The sequence below is a fragment of the Bombina bombina genome, chromosome 5, assembly GCF_027579735.1.
Source record: "Bombina bombina isolate aBomBom1 chromosome 5, aBomBom1.pri, whole genome shotgun sequence".
Taxonomy (NCBI): Eukaryota; Metazoa; Chordata; class Amphibia; order Anura; family Bombinatoridae; genus Bombina; species Bombina bombina.
The window spans coordinates 957341282-957361159 of NC_069503.1; positions in this window are offsets into that span (position 1 = coordinate 957341282).

Genomic DNA, 19878 nt, shown 5'->3' on the forward strand with positions numbered 1-19878 from the left:
AGCATACGTTTGTAAATGGAAGAAAAAAGTAGAGAGAGAGGCTCACAGCTAGCAAACCAACTTAAAAATAGCTACAGAGCCTATATAAGTAACCCCAAGTCACAGCTATGGAATAAATATAAGGATAATAAACAAAAAAGAGATCTCTTCCTAAAACAAAATGCTGTACAAAATGACAGAAAAGAAAAAGCGCTATATAGCGGCAATTATGGCAGATCGGCAAAATATTTGTCTAGGCTTACTAAAAACATACAACACAAGAACTATATTTCCTCAATTAAAATAGGATCCCAGAGAGCGACAACTAATACTGAAATTAAGCAGGCAATTTATGACTATTATGCCCAACTATATACCAACTTTGAGGTAAATCATCATAATAAAAAGAATTCTGGGACAAGAAGGACATGACAAAACTAAATGAAGAAGATGTTCGGAAATTAAATCAAAATATATTAAAGGAGGAAGTATCTAAGACAATAGGTCAGATAAAATCGAACAAAGCCCCAGGCCCGGACTTCCTACCTGCTGAATTTTACAAAATGATGTCCAGAGAACTAACTTCTACCCTTACCAATTTATACAATTCCTATTTTATTAAAGGTGAAATGCATTCTAAATATTTTGCGGCTTCATCTTTTACACTAATTTAAAAAAAAAATAGAGATTCGGAAGATCCAGCCTCCTACAGGCCTATTTCCTTATTAAATAATGATTAAAAATTTGTGACCATTATTATTGCAAATAGGCTTAAAAAAGTCCTGAATAAGGTAATCCACTTAGATCAAGCAGGTTTCATGATGGGGTGTAACCCTGCAAGGAATATTTGTAAAGTGTTTGCTATCTTGAACTATTTCTGGAACAAGCTAGATCAGGGAAAACAGAGAACTAAAACAGATCTAGCATTAATCCCAGTTGACGCCAAAAAAAGTGTTCCACTCCATAACATGGGATCATCTATTTACAGTACTTGATAAGTTTGGTTTGCAAGGTAATACAATTTCTTTTATTCACTTGATCTATAGGAATCCCATTCTAACATAATTGTAAACAACGAACTGACATCTAATATCCAGTTAAAAAAAAGGTACCAGGCAGGGCTGCCCTCTATCATCCCTTCTTTTCAACCTTTCAATTGAACCCATAGCAATTAGACTGAGGCAGAAACTGACAGGTATAAATATCCAGAAACATAAATTAGTGTTATCGTTATTTGCAGATGATTTTTTAATATTTCTCAAAAATATGAGTTATAATCTAACCAATTTAGTACATTTTCCGGATACAAAATTAATCCAGAAAAATCCAAATGTGGTTAATTAACACTGTAGTTGGTCAAGGTGAATGCCCATTCAAAATTGTAGATTCTGGTATATACCTCAGCAAGAATCCTATTTATTGGTACTCTAAGAATATCAAAGCAAGCTTAGATAGATGTAATGGCTACCTCTACCTATCTCTATTTCAGCAAGAATAATGCTAATAAAAACTATTATTTTAATGCGCCTATTGTATTTATCACAAAATATACCACTAATTATAAAACATAAAGATATTAATAGGTTTAATAAGATGTGCGCCCTTTTCGTCTGCCAAGGGAAAAAAATTAGCTGTTCGGCAGAAATCCTTAGTCTCCCACCTAGATCAGGCGGTTTAGCGCTTCCAAATTTAAAATTATATAACCTGGCAGCACTGTCTAAATTTGCTATAGATTGGATTGTAGAGGGAAACTACGTTACCCATTTGCAAAGGATATATGGGCACCTTTTAATTTAAATGATTTATCACACTGCACAACACATAGTATTCCAGGAAAAATCTCTAAATTAATAGTAATCAGTAATATATTATATATTTTTGGCAGAGATTCTTCAAAGGAATTGGAGTAACACCCTATGTGTCGCGATATATGCCAATTATGGGTAATCCCAACTTTATACCGGGGCTAAGTAATTCTGGGATTTTCCAAAAGTTGAATAGTAAGGGCCTTTCCAATGTTTCACAGTTAAAAGATGAACAATTAGGCTCTATAAAATCGATGATACACTAGCAAGGGAATTCCAACTATCCAAGGCAGATTTTTATGCATACCTCCAAATTAGACATTTCTACAATGAGATGAAAGACAAATATAGTACAGATTGTCACATGGGAGACCTGGAAAAGGACATTAAAGCATTTCAACCAAGGAAATATGCCATCTCTACTACATACAACATCCCCATATCATACTTGAGCCAGACACATTTACAGGTAACTCACAATAAATGGCAGAAAATACTTAATACACTCACAGTTGAAGAAATAGTTTACAAAGCATTATAAAAGCAACAAGTATAGTCTCCTGGAGAAAGTCACATTTTAAAATAATTAATCAATTATATATAACGCCTATGAAACTTGCTCAGTGGTACAGGAATGACAACATAGTATGCCACAAATGTAGTGCGGGATACGCTGACCTTGAACACTGTTTCTGGCCATGTCTTAAAATTAGAAACTTTTTGCAAAAGATTAACTACTGGTTGATTAAGATGTTGAAACATGAATTTCAGATTGACATTAAGCATGTCTTCCTTCTATGCAGACGGTTAAAAACTAGATTTAATACTAAGTTAATCAACACAACCATCCTTCAGAGTCGCATGTTGATCTTAATTAAGTGGAAGTCCACTCAAGCACCTATTATTGCGGAATTCACTAAAGGGATGATAAATCAAGTAATGATGGAACAATACAACATAGTATTAGACTCAGAGAAACAGCCTAAAGTATTCTGTCATAAATGGTTAATTGTAATAATAGCCCAGCCCATTAATGTACAATTGCAAATTATTAGACCATTAAGGAAATTTAAGTTAGTAACACATTGGATTGATAACAATAAACTCCCTGCCACATGGAGGTTGTCAATATAAAACAACTTTATATATTGTAAGAGTACCCAGAGTTAATATTTTTTTTTTATGTTTAAGCTATGTAACTTATGTATTTCTTGTTCATGCATACAATGTATAATTGCTTTCAGAAATTATGTCTCTGTTTATATTGTATTGTATTATATAAAATAATAAAAAGATATATAAAAAAAACACAGTACTAAATGCAAGTCAATAGATATAAATAAAAAGTAATGTGATCAGGGGGCTGTCAGAAGATGCTTAGATACAAGGTAATCACAGAGGTAAAAAGTATATTAATATAACAGTGTTCGTTATGCAAAACTGGGAAATGGGTAATAAAGGGATTATCTTTTAAAACAATAAAAATTCTATTGTAGATTGTCCCTTTGTTTAGTTTAGAGTGAATAGAGCGCTGGAACTGTCAAATCCCAAACTCCCTATAAATATAAGCTCCTTCCAACTTATATATATGTGAATTTCAGAGGAATTTGTGTGGATATAGGGGCATGGTACACTTAAGGGATATAGTTTGATTTATAAGGAATACAGAATTTTCCAAATTGTTACTAAATTGTGCAGATTCTCAATTTATTACTGGGTCCAAATAACCAATGTTTACAGGTGTAAAGAAAAAATAATAAAACTTATCGTGTAAATGCAACCAAGGGTGAAAAAAGAGTTTAAACCATATAAAGGTTGTGTCTTTTGGAATACTATTTTAATGTTTATTTATTAGTGTATTTAGTGAAAAGAATTAACAGAAAGTGCCTGATATTATTACACTGTTTATGGCAGCATTTTACCTTATACAGAAACTAAACGATTTAAAGGAATTGTGTCCCTAATCCATAAGAGTGCGCTAATAGTGTAAATGTCCTATATTTAGGATTTTTAGTGAAAACAAGGGTGGAAATATACGTGCCTCATTTATATGCGGCGCTGTATATTGGATACTAAAACGCGCCACCCCATATGTAATGGAGCCCAATATTGTAACATGACTTGGTCTCTGTATTTAAAATTTTCTTAAAACAGTTAAAGAATCTTAGCTTCATGCCAAATGTATTTTTTAAGACGTGAGAAAATTATAATATTATAGGATAGTGTATTTTTAGAATTGTAATTACTAATGCCAAGATCTCACTTAAATGTATAAACATAGGCAAAATCCTGAGGTTTAAGAGCTTACTTGAAGGAACAGGAAAGTCAAAATTAAACGTTCATGATTGTGAAAGAGAGCGTGTAATTTTAAAGCAATTTTAAAGGGACAGACTACTCCAAAATTGTTATTGTGTAAAAAGATAGATAATCCCTTAATTACCCATTCCCCAATTTTGCATAACCAACACAGTTATATTAATATACTTTTTACCTCTGTGATTACCTTGTATCTAAACCTCTGCAGACTGCCCCCTTATCTCTGTGCATTTTAGCCAATCAGTGCTGACTCATAAATAACTCCATGGGAGTGAGCACACTGTTATCAATATGGCACACATGGACTAGCATTGTCAAAATGCACTGAGATAAGAAGTGGCCTTCAAGGACTTAGAAATTAGCATATGAGCCTACCTAGGTTTAGCTTTCAACTAAGAATACCAAGAGAACAAAGCAAATTTGATGATAAAAGTAAATTGGAAAGTTGTTTAAAATTACATGCCCTATCTCAATCATGAACGTTTAATTTTGACTAGACTGTCCCTTTAAATTCCCTTCTGTTAAGTAGTGCATTGCTGTTCTTGTCCTGAATTTAAAGGGACAGTCTACACTAAAATTGTTATTGTTTTAAAAAAATAGATACTGCCTTTACTACCCATTCCCCAGCTTTGCACAACCAACATTGATATATTAATATACTTTATAACATTTAAACCTCTAAATTTCTGCCTGTTTCAGCCTCTTAATCACATGCTTTTTTATTTGCTTTTCACAACAGGAGACTGCTAGTTAATGTGGGCCATATAGATAACATTGTGTTCACACCCAAGTAGTTATTTAAGATTTAGCACAACACAGTACTAAATGCAGTACACATCTCACTATCAGTTTTGGAAGATTACAGATATACAGACTTCCGTTGGTTGGTGCCAGCAGTCACGCAGCTGGAACGCGCGCTCAGTGGTATTGGAGCGGAGTTTACAACGACCACTACGCCAAAATCCTTGGCCGGTGAAGTTTGATCCGGCTCCAGGGCCCTAAGCATGCCAATTGTGGTTTATGCTGGCGTAATAGGAAGCCCCACAGTAGGCGCCAGACCGGTTTGCAGTGGTCATTGCTTGTACCTCCGGCCAGTGCAAAAGGGCCCTGCATCCATCGAGGAACCCCACATAGGTGACGGCGGGGATCAGCTGGTAACACATCTGGTACTCAGAGTCTGCGGCTCAGGAAGCTGAAGGGTATATGGAGGTACCTAAACAAGTGACTACTGGAAAGACCAGATCCTGAGGACGAAGTGGCTCAACATAGGGGAATCCACTATCTGAGGTCCCGAAGCCCCTCACTACAGGGCGGAAAGAGTGGTCTGTTCCAACATAGGCCAGAAAACCGCAAGTATCTGGAGTGTTATTTTGGTCTGACAGTAATTAACTTACTTGCAATTATACTTTTGCAAAACATGTGTTTGTAAAGGTGTAGTTTCATACAACAAACTTTTGGGCCTAAATTTATTATAGCTATGAAACATTAAGCCCCTCTGTGTGCACTACCTATAGTTCAGAATTGAGTGTGAAAGCAGAGGAGGATAAAGCACTAAATAGCAGCTAAAAAAGATGGACATTACACAAGGCTAAAAGGGAAATAAAAGTACTCTCTAAGTGACCATCAAGCAACATAATGCTGGGTATTTTTTAACTGCAACCCATTTCTGCAAGGTGGAAAGCCCCTTCTTGGAGTTAAACAGCATATAATTATTCTGTATTGGAGTTCAACCTCAAAACAACAGAATTGCTGCAAATACAATTTTTGGAGTTGTTTAAGGGTCTATGTAAAGACTTTGGACTTGCTATTTGCTTATTTGTCTCAACAGGACAGTCTGCTTATAGATAAAGTTTACCAATTTTCAGCCCTTATGTAGGGGCAGAACTGTGTCAGCTGTGACTAGGATTTTAAAAAATGGGACTGCAGCATAAAGGAAAATTATGTGAGAGTAAATGTGACACTTTGCAAGGAATTCATATACTTATTTAGAGGTTAAACCAACTAAAGTAGTGCATCAAGTGGCCATATATCTGCAGATGTGGTTATACGAGATCTTGGTTATAACTAAGCTATTGTATAGCAATATCTGCTAGAGATAAGCTTTGAATTTGAAAAGTTGCAGATTCCTTTTATTTACAATTCCAATTTGATTGTACACATTAAAGGGACACTAAACCCCCCAAAAAATGATTTCATGATTCAGGTTTAAACAACTTTCCAATTTACTTCTATTATCTAATTTGCTTCATTCTTTAGATCCTTTGTTGATTAAATAGCAATGCACATGAGTGAGCCAATCACACGAGACATCTATGTGCAGTCACCAATCAGTAGCTACTGAGCCTTTCTAGATATGCTTTTCAGCAAAGGATATGATATCAAGAGAATGAAGCAAATTAGATAATAGAAGTAAATTGGAATGTTGTTTAAAATTATATTTGCCCTTTGTATACCTATGCTAATATTGGACTTTTTATACACTATAAAGAGTTTAAATAAGGCTGCTTTTAAAATAAGGTATAAATGGCTAAGAGAGCATATATATATTGGGGTGATATAGAAATGGTGCATCAATCATACTGAGATACCATTAGTTCATAAAGTAACCCCTTGCTGCCAACCACAAATGTAAGTGGCCTAAAGGTTTAACTCGGGTAATATAGCTTGGTGTATTTTATGATGTCTGTACATATTAGTTTTACCAACTAGAAATATAGTTAATCAAGATGGTTCATTATAATAAGCTATCTGTTGGGCAGATAATCCACACAAAAAAATAAGGTGAGATGTGCACTTAAAAGAGTTTCCTTTTGGGTTTTTTTGTGATCTCATGCAGAATTCTTATTAAAAAGGTTTGCACCTTAATACTTAATGTGCCCATTATACCAGAAGCTGGTGGAAATATCTATATAATGGGTTGTCAGATTTGAACAAGAGGCTTTAAAATTTAACCCTGAATTTAGGGCGGCTAGCCTTGGCACATTCTATAATTCTGAGTTGCACAAAATCCTATACTTCACATTCACACACATTCACAATTGATCCTCAAGCTGGGATATACTGTATATAAATATATATATATATATATATATATATATATATATATATATATATATATATATATATATATATATATATATATATGTGTGTGTTTTTCTTTTCCTCACCTTGGTTTCTATTCCTATTTCCCTTTTATCTTCACCCAAGCAAACAAATACACAAACACTTCTTCTTTTTTTTCCCTTTTAAGGTGTTTAACACATATTCATGGAAAAATTTGTTAAAGTCAGATCACCCGCCATGCTGTTCAAACTGAAAGAAAAGAAAAATCTCAAGAAAGGTATTGATAATAGTGCAGAAGTTAGCACAGATGAGATGCATTTAAATCTAGCAGAGCCTCAACAGCTGATACAGCAACTATCTGATCTTATTTTGCCACAATTTAACAGTATTAAGCAAGAAATCAATACATTATTGAATGAGATCAGACAATTTGCCAACAGGCTAACCGAAGCCTAAATGAGAATATCTAAAGTAGAAGATCAAGTCTATTATCTAGATCAGAGTGCATTAACTCAAAATAAGCAGCTAACTGCTCTACAGATTAAAGATATAGTAAACTCAATTTTTTCCGCCTCATATTTCAAAACATCAAATCCTGTTCTTAAATTAAGCAAATAACACGCATTAGCAAATTTTTATAGCTTACCTATAATTTGCATTTGAAAATCTTTATTCTGCCAAACCCTCTTTTCTCCTCATTATACATGGCAAATCTACGGAGTTCTACCTAGGTAGAACAAAGATGGAGTCCCGCATTTACTATTATCAGTGGCAGCACATGTGCAAAACTGTCCTCTTTCATTCACTTTCAGCCGGCGTGTCATCAACTCCATGCCGGATTCTGATGAGGAGGCCAGTGACGTTTCAGTGGGAGTGGCGCACCAGAGCACTGAAGATAAAGGAACCAACTGTATACAGTTAAGTCTGGAGGAGCGCAAAGAGTGGCAGCAGCTAGATAAGTATATTTAAAACCCCTAGACTGACGAGCAATATTTTGTGTTTGCAGATCCCCCTAGTCTGATGAGCATATTGATAAGTCCTAATTCTTAAATGCGCATGCGTTAGAGTACATACAGCAAAATGGATGACCGGACTTTTCACTGCTAACTGCGCATGCGAGTGCCCACAGATTAAATTGTGCATGAGGAGAATAAGGAGAACTTATACAGAGAATCAGTAAGAGACTGAAAAAGGGTACAAATGTAGCACTCTATGAACGTATTAATGTAACATAGGATGTGTAAGAATTGAAACAAATTAAAATATAACTTTTACTAGATCAAGTTAAAAACAGGGGATTTACAAACATTTTTAAAAGAATTTGGATGTACTACCTATTAGCTATGTAGTGTACCTACTAGCTATTGGGAGACCTATACCCTTGTAAGGTGGTGTGTAGTCTCTAGATAAATCAAATGACAGGGTTATCTCTGGTATATTACTCTAGGTACAAAATTAGGTGAATAGCCATAAACACTTGAGACTAATAAGTTTGGATCACTGCTGTGAACCACAATTACCCAAAGGAATTAGAAAGTCTTATTGATTCTCATTTGTTACCTGTTAGTACCACAATGAATTGTGCTAGGATTTCTTTAAATAATAATATGAGTATTTAGTCGATAAGCTATAATACTGAGTTATTAATTCTCATTTATTACCTATTAGTGCCACAATAATGTTGTGAAAACTCTAATATTGGGTAACCTTTGGTTATCGTTTAAGTTATTTACTCACAAGTGTATAGGGGGGTAAGGGTGTTGATACCTGCAGTACTATACAGCGTGAAGAGTCTGAGAAACTCCTTGTGCTACCTCTAAATACTGTAATAAACTGTACTTATATTTCCATTGGAGTAGTTATATAGAGTCAATTATTTACCTACTATAGTAAATTAGAACCATTCATTAAGTGTCGCTGGTTAGTATAAAAGAGGTCAGACCTTTATAATGGCACTTGCAGTGCTATAAGAGTTGAAGAGTCTAATAAACTCCTCGTTTTACCTATTAATACCGTGATGATAGTACCTGCAGTGCTATAAGAGTTGAAGAGTCTGATAAACTCCTCGTTTTACCTATTAATACCGTGATGAACTGTATCTATATTTACATAAGAGTAGTTATAAAGAGTCAATTATTGAACTCTAATTGTATATTGGAAACATTCACTTGTTAATATTAAAGAGATCAGACCTTTGTATAGATGTTACCTTGTTGGTACCACTAATAGTACTGTAAAAAGGTAAATTGTATTTGTTTATTACTTCTATAGATATCTAGGTATATTATAGATTTGAATCAGTCTGGTATGACTTCTATAAATATCTAGCTAAAATAATAGATTTGTATAAGTCTAGTCTAATTTTGGTATTACCTATGAGTAAAAAAAGGGTTACTTGTCTAGCTAGTATGGCTGAATAGCTTGCACTAGACACCGCAGCTGCGGCAATAAGATTTTTATACTATTATTTCATTGTCATTTAAGTAAGGTAGTCTATCAACAAATTTTAGTTAAAAACAACATGTAAGGAAGAACGGGGGGACGCCACTGACGCGTTTCGCCGTTGTGGCTGTATCAAAGGGCAGTCTCACACTGTCTTTGTGAGATTTAAATACCCTAAATACTTTTCACTGCTAACTGCGCATGCGAGTGCCCACAGATTAAATTGTGCATGAGGAGAATAAGGAGAACCCTTTTTAAAAAAATTCTAATAAGAGGTCCTTGCTGCAGCCTCATTGGATGAAGGGATAGCATACATTATCTAACTCCAGCCTACATTTATGGGCAGTCGTTGAGACTGTTTAGATGGGAACATAAAATACATTTTTATTAAAGATTCAAGCTTCTTTGAAAAGTTAGAGTAAGTAGGTTTAACCCTTTGAAACATTAACTAAGTGATTATGAATTTTTTATAAGTTTAAAAAAGTAAAGTTTTCTAACCCTTTAAGGTAGAAAAGCTAGAGGACAGAGCCAGAAGAAACAACATTAAAGTGATTGGTCTCCCAGAAACTAGTGAGTATAGAGATGTATTTAATTTTGCAGCAAACTTACTCCCACAATGTCTAGGCTTTACCCCAGATGATATTCTGCTTAAAATAGAGAGAGCCGGGGGGCGGGTCCAAGCACCGAACATGATAAACCGCAAAATGGAGAGCTCCGTATAGATTTTTGATAATCTGCTGCCTATCTCCCTCATATTCATCATCTCCTTCCTAAAAATAACTCAACTTACAGGGGGAAGCTTAGCTAAATCGAATGCTACCAAATAATACCATTTAACCTGCTGGGAAACTCATAATCTGTAACGGTGAAGGATCGCGAACGGCGGCCTAACAAGATTACTAGTAACACTCCCCCCCCCGTGCTCGGGGGTAGCAGGACTAGTTTGCTCTGGGTCTGTCTCTTAGGTGAGGAATACTTAGATCATTGCACAACTGATTGCATCTGCTTTGGCGGAGGGAGAGCCTTGAAGCGAGCACAACATGGAGGCCATAGCGGCTGTGGAAGCGTGGGAGCGCACCATTCAGGAAGCGGTATAATGCCACTACAAGCAGCTTGAACGAGATCTCAGCTCCCTGCTCCTCACGGCTCTTACCAACCATACTGCCTCCCACATAGAGTCTACTGGGCGGTCTTGCTCTCCAGATACGAGGTGTCTTGAATTGGAGCCGCTGGCGGATCAATGTCCTATTATTACCCTTCATCCACCCGCATGTGGCCTGCCCGCATCACAGCAATCTGAAATAGAAACTAGAGACCGTGAGCAGAATGCGGTTGATTTGTCTAACGCTCTGGAGGGTTTGAGCTTACACACGCAAAAGACAGGTAAATGCTTACAATCATGGCCCCTGGTCTTATTAGAATGTAAAGAGGCCTTGCAGTCCATGTGGTTGTATACCCGGTGCAAAGATCTGGGTTGGTCGCAAGTTGGGAGGCTTCCATATTATTCGTCAGTGTTACTGGCTTGTGTTACCCCAAGGGATTCATATAACTTGAGATATATCTCCCAATACAACACCCAGGGGGCTCAAACAAGTCTGCTTCAACAGGTGGACAATTTATCACAACGCATCAGACATGGAATTGGATAATGCTGATAATGGACACAGGGTTTTTACCACTTAAACTGATGCCCGACAGACTGTATCTGCTGCCTTTACATAAGTTTATCTTGGGACTCTTGTACTGAAATACCTAAGGATTTTCTTTCTTTCTTTTTTTTTTGTTTTCATTATATATCTTTATGTTTCATTATCCTGTTTATTTTATACTCTCTCCATATAACTCAAGATTAGTCTATATTTACTCTAAAACTCTTTTTTTCTATGGAGCACATTACTGAGACCCTTTTGCACAACAGGCTTTAATTTAGCTGTAAAAAGATGTTGATATTACTTGTGGTTGTATATATGGTACTAATTCCTCTTGCTACAACTGATACTGTTTTTTTCCCCTAAGTTAACCATGTGCATTGATTCAGAGTTATCTTTGCAGTTATTATTCCAAAGTTTTTTTAAGCAGACCCATGTATGCACCTTGTGTTTAGTTCTAATCTATTCTATACTTTGCCTTAATTCTCATACAGAAATACTGTTAGCTGTGAATGTATGTCTCTTACATTATATTCTATGGGTCAGGAGAATCTAAGTGTGAATCTTAAAAGGATTAGGGCATGGAGCCAATTCTAGAAGTATGCTACCGTCATGCTGGCATACATAACAATAAGCCCTACTCCCTTGCTCAATTTGAGTACGGTTCTCACGGCTCATGATACATTTTCTGGATTGCTGGGCATTTTGCCGTGCTGCCAGCGGCCGAGGCAGTGCGGTGTGCTGAGCACTGTAGATGTAAAACTAAGTGGGGACTGAGTAGTGTTGAGCTGTGGTGGGACCTTATTAACAGGCCTAGTCAAGCTTACTAAGTATATAAACTGTTAGCAGTATCATTAAAGTTCTACTGGGGTATGAGCTCATACACTCTGAGGTATAACTAATGATAACAGTTGATTTATTTCCTTGGGACACCTCCTGACATGGTGATACATGAGTATGTCTTTAATGCACACCACAAGCCTACACATCAAAAGCGCCCTGGTTGTTATTGTTATTGTTGATGTTAATAATTTTAAGACCCCTATCTATATCTAACTCAAGCCTATCCTATATAGCAGACACAGGCCAGAACAGATTATAACTCCAATATACCAAGCCAACACCTCTCAGATCATGTTCCTACTCTCCATAACAGATCTGGGCTAATATAAATCAAGTCCTGCATACCAAGCTACCTGTGTTTAGATTATAGGCTCTCTCTCACATTAGTCTCATGTTTGAGCAAAAAATAATTTCCATATGCTAAACAAACATCCCTCAGATCAGCTTTATCGGTCCTGTGTGGGCTAAATATTTCACTTTAGAGATTTCCACCTATATATTAATGTCAGCACACTATATCTGTATGACTGACCCTAGAGCATTCTTTTTTCTATATACCTTGTAACTTATTAATCCTGCTATAATTTTTTTTTTTTAACCCAAATAAGGAGCCTCCTAGTTCAGGGGGACGTACTGTGCGGCTTATCTTGCCTATGCCGCAACTTTGTTCAAATGTTTAATGTTTAAAGATAGTTCTTTCTTACACAGTTATAATCTATATTACATGTTTGAACTGCAGATGGGTTACATAAAAATAAAATGAGGTTCATTATCTGAGACCCGAGAGTGGTCTCCTTCGATCTGAGATTACCCACTACTATTATGCATTCACCACAATACTGATAGGTCCAAGCGTGGCCTCGTGAGTCATTTATAGGGTATATGGTGTATTAGGCAATTATCTTTTGTAGTACATGTATAAGTTGTTATATGAATACTTGTTGCACTTCTCTGCCTATCCAGGTTGCTCACAGTGAATTTATGTTTCTGTCTTTTTCACTGATTGACAAATACTGCTTGTATGCCTTGATTTGAACCTCAATAAAAATTATTAAAAATAAAAATAAAAAATAGAGAGAGCCAACAGGACAGGATATATACGACCTGACACAGAATACTCAAAGAAACCTATTAAACTATTACATTTCCAAGACAAGGTGAACATCTTCAGACACTACCGTAACAGACAGGAGCTTATAATAGGCCAAAGTAGAATTTTTATGTTCCAAGATTTCTCAGCAGAAAGTAAAAAAAGGCCAAACTTATTGATGCTAAGTGACCAGCTAGGATGGTTTATCCTGCAAAGATCTGCGTAAAGGTCAATGAAACAACAAAAGGGGCATCCAGTCAAAATTTAAATGCGCATAGATTTATTACTTTATTATCTTTGAATAGAAACATATTTGTAATATACATGTATTGGCAAAAATGTTTCTAGTGAAAGTTATCACTGTTTTAGTGTTAGAGTTTTTCTCTGCACGTGCATGTGAAGCATAGCTAGATATTGTCACTGCACCCACATTTTAAATAATGCAGCTGCTTGGATCATCAGTGGGGCTTGTAATCATGTTAGCAATTAACAAATTAAGTCATTACCAGATGGTACAAGCACCTTAGGCTCTCTGAGCAAGTACTGTGTTTAAAATGCTGGTGCACGGTGCATACTTAAATACACTTTTGAAACAGCTATAACTTTATTAGAAGCATTTTTGCTAATGCATGTATATTACAAACTTGCTTCTGTTCAAAACCCAAATGCACCCATGGGGTTTCCAATTTTGGCTGGAATATTCTTTTAATACAGAAAAAGCCCAGAGCTTACTAAAAGAGCATAATTTAGCGTAAAAGTTATGAACTACATACATAGATTTTCAAAGTGGTACTATGAAGGTCAAGCTATACATGTTTTTATGGGATTTTTTTTTTATGCCTTTGGTTATACCCAAGAGGGAGTGTCGTGGAGGGCTCTTTTTTCCCCTCCCCCTCCCCTCTATTTCTGGCAAGGATAGAATAAAGGAATAACTAATCATGACAAGTAATGTGAAATTACTTTCATGGAACGTAGGTGGAATAACATCCCCAATAAAAAGGAAATTGATTTTAAAACATTTAGGGGCCCTGAAACCAAGTATAGTGTTTCTGCAGGAGACGAACCTCAATTTGACTGAAACAGCCAAACTAAAAAGTAAATGGGTTGGAGAAGTTATCTCAACACCATATTATGGGAGGAAAAGGGAGGTAGCATTTCTTGTTAATAAAAATCTGTCATACAAGGTGTTGTTGCAGGATATTGACAAACATGCCAGGTATTTAATTGTAGAATTACAAATTGATAATTTGAGACTAGTTCTGCGCAATGTCTACAGTCCAAACAAATTGGACAGAAAGTTCTGGGAAATGTTAAATGAGAAGCTTATTAAACATATTGGAAAGAATGTAATAATAGCAGGTGATTTCAATATGGCACCTGCCCCTATTGTAGATAGATTATTATGTAGACAATCTAGAGACCAAAAGAAAGAGGCTGGAATTTTTCATACTTTTTGTAAAGGATTAAGGCTCCAAGATATATGGAGGGCACAAAATTCAGATTCAAGTATATATACGTGTGAATCAAAAACCTTTATCACACAGCTCACATTCTAACACCAGTATCCCAGCTCTGCAAGCAACTTTAAAAGCTCACATTCTAACACCAGTATCCCAGCTCTGCAAGCAACTTTAAAAGCTCACATTCTAACACCAGTATCCCAGCTCTGCAAGCAACTTTAAAAGCTCACATTCTAACACCAGTATCCCAGCTCTGCAAGCAACTTTAAAAGCTCACATTCTAACACCAGTATCCCAGCTCTGCAAGCAACTTTAACCCTTTGAGTACTAATGACGGCTCTGAGCTGTCACAGAGTTTCTCACTCTGGTGCTAATGACGGCTCAGAGCCGTCATGAGCACTCTCCCACCTTGAGGGAGATCTTGGGGCTCCTAACCGCTCCTACCCCGGCGATCGTGCCTGTAGAATGACAGGCATCACTGGGTTTCACGTGATGCGCAATGACGTCACGCGCAATGACGTGATGACGTCACTGCGCATCTTTATTTATACTTAACAATGTTAAGTATAGGAGGAGAGGGCATGCTGCTTAGAAGCCAGTATCTCAGGCATCTAAGCAGCTACAGACCCCCAAGACCCACTGTTGGAAAGGTAATCGCCTAACCTTTCCAACAGTGTAAGTCTTGGGGGTCTGTAAAAAAAAAAGTAACTTTTTAAAAAAAAATAAAAAAAATAAAATAAAAAAAAACAGAGCTGCTTATGTAATGCCGCCCCCTTCAAAATATCACTCGTATGCAATGCTGAATTCTGCCAGGGGAATTCAGCCTGCCAGAGGCAAGCTGCGGCGGACAGGGGCGCGTATGTGCGCCTCTGTCCGCCTCAGCCTGATAAATCGCCCCCATAACCCGGCTAGATTTACATTCCCTAGATATTTAACACAAAATATACATTTCAAAAATCACATGCTGGAAAAATGGAAGGAATACCAGCAGTTCAATAAAGTATATATAGGAAAGTGTGAAATATATTGGGAGGCAGGGAAAGCTTAAATGAGAGGCGTTATTAAAGCATACGTTTGTAAATGGAAGAAAAAAGTAGAGAGAGAGGCTCACAGCTAGCAAACCAACTTAAAAATAGCTACAGAGCCTATATAAGTAACCCCAAGTCACAGCTATGGAATAAATATAAGGATAATAAACAAAAAAGAGATCTCTTCCTAAAACAAAATGCTGTACAAAATGACAGAAAAGAAAAAGCGCTATATAGCGGCAATTATGGCAGATCGGCAAAATATTTGTCTAGGCTTACTAAAAACATACAACACAAGAACTATATTTCCTCAATTAAAATAGGATCCCAGAGAGCGACAACTAATACTGAAATTAAGCAGGCAATTTATGACTATTATGCCCAACTATATGCCAACTTTGAGGTAAATCATCATAATAAAAAGAATTCTGGGACAAGAAGGACATGACAAAACTAAATGAAGAAGATGTTCGGAAATTAAATCAACATATATTAAAGGAGGAAGTATCTAAGACAATAGGTCAGATAAAATCGAACAAAGCCCCAGGCCCGGACTTCCTACCTGCTGAATTTTACAAAATGATGTCCAGAGAACTAACTTCTACCCTTACCAATTTATACAATTCCTATTTTATTAAAGGTGAAATGCATTCTAAATATTTTGCGGCTTCATCTTTTACACTAATTTAAAAAAAAATAGAGATTCGGAAGATCCAGCCTCCTACAGGCCTATTTCCTTATTAAATAATGATTAAAAATTTGTGACCATTATTATTGCAAATAGGCTTAAAAAAGTCCTGAATAAGGTAATCCACTTAGATCAAGCAGGTTTCATGATGGGGTGTAACCCTGCAAGGAATATTTGTAAAGTGTTTGCTATCTTGAACTATTTCTGGAACAAGCTAGATCAGGGAAAACAGAGAACTAAAACAGATCTAGCATTAATCCCAGTTGACGCCAAAAAAAGCGTTCCACTCCATAACATGGGATCATCTATTTACAGTACTTGATAAGTTTGGTTTGCAAGGTAATACAATTTCTTTTATTCACTTGATCTATAGGAATCCCATTCTAACATAATTGTAAACAACGAACTGACATCTAATATCCAGTTAAAAAAAAGGTACCAGGCAGGGCTGCCCTCTATCATCCCTTCTTTTCAACCTTTCAATTGAACCCATAGCAATTAGACTGAGGCAGAAACTGACAGGTATAAATATCCAGAAACATAAATTAGTGTTATCGTTATTTGCAGACGATTTTTTAATATTTCTCAAAAATATGAGTTATAATCTAACCAATTTAGTACATTTTCCGGATACAAAATTAATCCAGAAAAATCCAAATGTGGTTAATTAACACTGTAGTTGGTCAATGTGAATGCCCATTCAAAATTGTAGATTCTGGTATATACCTCAGCAAGAATCCTATTTATTGGTACTCTAAGAATATCAAAGCAAGCTTAGATAGATGTAATGGCTACCTCTACCTATCTCTATTTCAGCAAGAATAATGCTAATAAAAACTATTATTTTAATGCGCCTATTGTATTTATCACAAAATATACCACTAATTATAAAACATAAAGATATTAATAGGTTTAATAAGATGTGCGCCCTTTTCGTCTGCCAAGGGAAAAAAATTAGCTGTTCGGCAGAAATCCTTAGTCTCCCACCTAGATCAGGCGGTTTAGCGCTTCCAAATTTAAAATTATATAACCTGGCAGCACTGTCTAAATTTGCTATAGATTGGATTGTAGAGGGAAACTACGTTACCCATTTGCAATGGATATATGGGCACCTTTTAATTTAAATGATTTATCACACTGCACAACACATAGTATTCCAGGAAAAATCTCTAAATTAATAGTAATCAGTAATATATTATATATGTTTGGCAGAGATTCTTCAAAGGAATTGGAGTAACACCCTATGTGTCCCGATATATGCCAATTATGGGTAATCCCAACTTTATACCGGGGCTAAGTAATTCTGGGATTTTCCAAAAGTTGAATAGTAAGGGCCTTTCCAATGTTTCACAGTTAAAAGATGAACAATTAGGCTCTATAAAATCGATGATACACTAGCAAGGGAATTCCAACTATCCAAGGCAGATTTTTATGCATACCTCCAAATTAGACATTTCTACAATGAGATGAAAGACAAATATAGTACAGATTGTCACATGGGAGACCTGGAAAAGGACATTAAAGCATTTCAACCAAGGAAATATGCCATCTCTACTACATACAACATCCCCATATCATACTTGAGCCAGACACATTTACAGGTAACTCACAATAAATGGCAGAAAATACTTAATACACTCACAGTTGAAGAAATAGTTTACAAAGCATTATAAAAGCAACAAGTATAGTCTCCTGGAGAAAGTCACATTTTAAAATAATTAATCAATTATATATAACGCCTATGAAACTTGCTCAGTGGTACAGGAATGACAACATAGTATGCCACAAATGTAGTGCGGGATACGCTGACCTTGAACACTGTTTCTGGCCATGTCTTAAAATTAGAAACTTTTTGCAAAAGATTAACTACTGGTTGATTAACATGTTGAAACATGAATTTCAGATTGACATTAAGCACGTCTTCCTTCTATGCAGACGGTTAAAAACTAGATTTAATACTAAGTTAATCAACACAACCATCCTTCAGAGTCGCATGTTGATCTTAATTAAGTGGAAGTCCACTCAAGCACCTATTATTGCGGAATTCACTAAAGGGATGATAAATCAAGTTGTGATGGAACAATACAACATAGTATTAGACTCAGAGAAACAGCCTAAAGTATTCTGTCATAAATGGTTAAATGTAATAATAGCCCAGCCCATTAATGTACAATTGCAAATTATTAGACCATTAAGGAAATTTAAGTTAGTAACACATTGGATTGATAACAATAAACTCCCTGCCACATGGAGGTTGTCAATATAAAACAACTTTATATATTGTAAGAGTACCCAGAGTTAATATTTTTTTTTTATGTTTAAGCTATGTAACTTATGTATTTCTTGTTCATGCATACAATGTATAATTGCTTTCAGAAATTATGTCTCTGTTTATATTGTATTGTATTGTATTATATAAAATAATAAAAAGATATATAAAAAAAACACAGTACTAAATGCAAGTCAATAGATATAAATAAAAAGTCATGTGATCAGGGGGCTGTCAGAAGATGCTTAGATACAAGGTAATCACAGAGGTAAAAAGTATATTAATATAACCGTGTTCGTTATGCAAAACTGGGAAATGGGTAATAAAGGGATTATCTTTTAAAACAATAAAAATTCTATTGTAGATTGTCCCTTTAATTGCATGTTTAATCTATTTGCAGAGATAAAGGGACATTATACACTAGATTTTTCTTTGCATAAATGTTTTGTAGATGATCCATTTATATAGCCCATACAGTTTAAAAAAAATAATAATATATATATATATACACAGTTTTGCTTATTTTGAAATAACATTGCTCTTATTTTCAGACTCCTAACCAAGCAAAGTTTTAGGAGAATACCGACGTATACCTACTCCAGCTTGCTTCTGTTTGTGTAAAGGGTCTTTTCATATGCAAAGGAAGGGGGAGGCGAGTGTCTGATATTTCCCACTTGCAGTGGGTGTTCCAGTAACCTTTTAAACAGAGCTGAACTGGAAGCTTCTAAGTAAGTTTTTAAACGGTTTTATACTGGATTTTTATATCAGTGTCTGTGCATATTATTCTTTATAGTAGTGTCTATTACATGCAGTTATATAAAAAAATATGTATACTGTCCCTTTAAGCTTATATTTGTATGCAAGAAACAGCAATAATAAAATGATCTAACATATTAAAGCAATTACTTCATGAAAATGTATGTATCTTTAATTGTACATTGAAATTTAAAGGGACATTTAAAGCAATTTTTTAATGTGTTGTATTAAAAACTGGTTACTTAAAAAATAAATAAATGTTATTTTATCATTATAATATAAACATATGGAGGCAAGCCCTAGTTTATCCTGACCTGCTGATGTGTAAACTGATGAATATATTCTTAATAAAACAGGGCTAGATTACAAGTGGCGCCCTATTGTTAGCATGGGTCGTTATAAGCAATATTGCACCTGTGCTAACTTGCACTCGTATTACAAGAAATGTGTTCACTCGACCACAAACTAAATGCAGCTCTTTAGCAAGTAA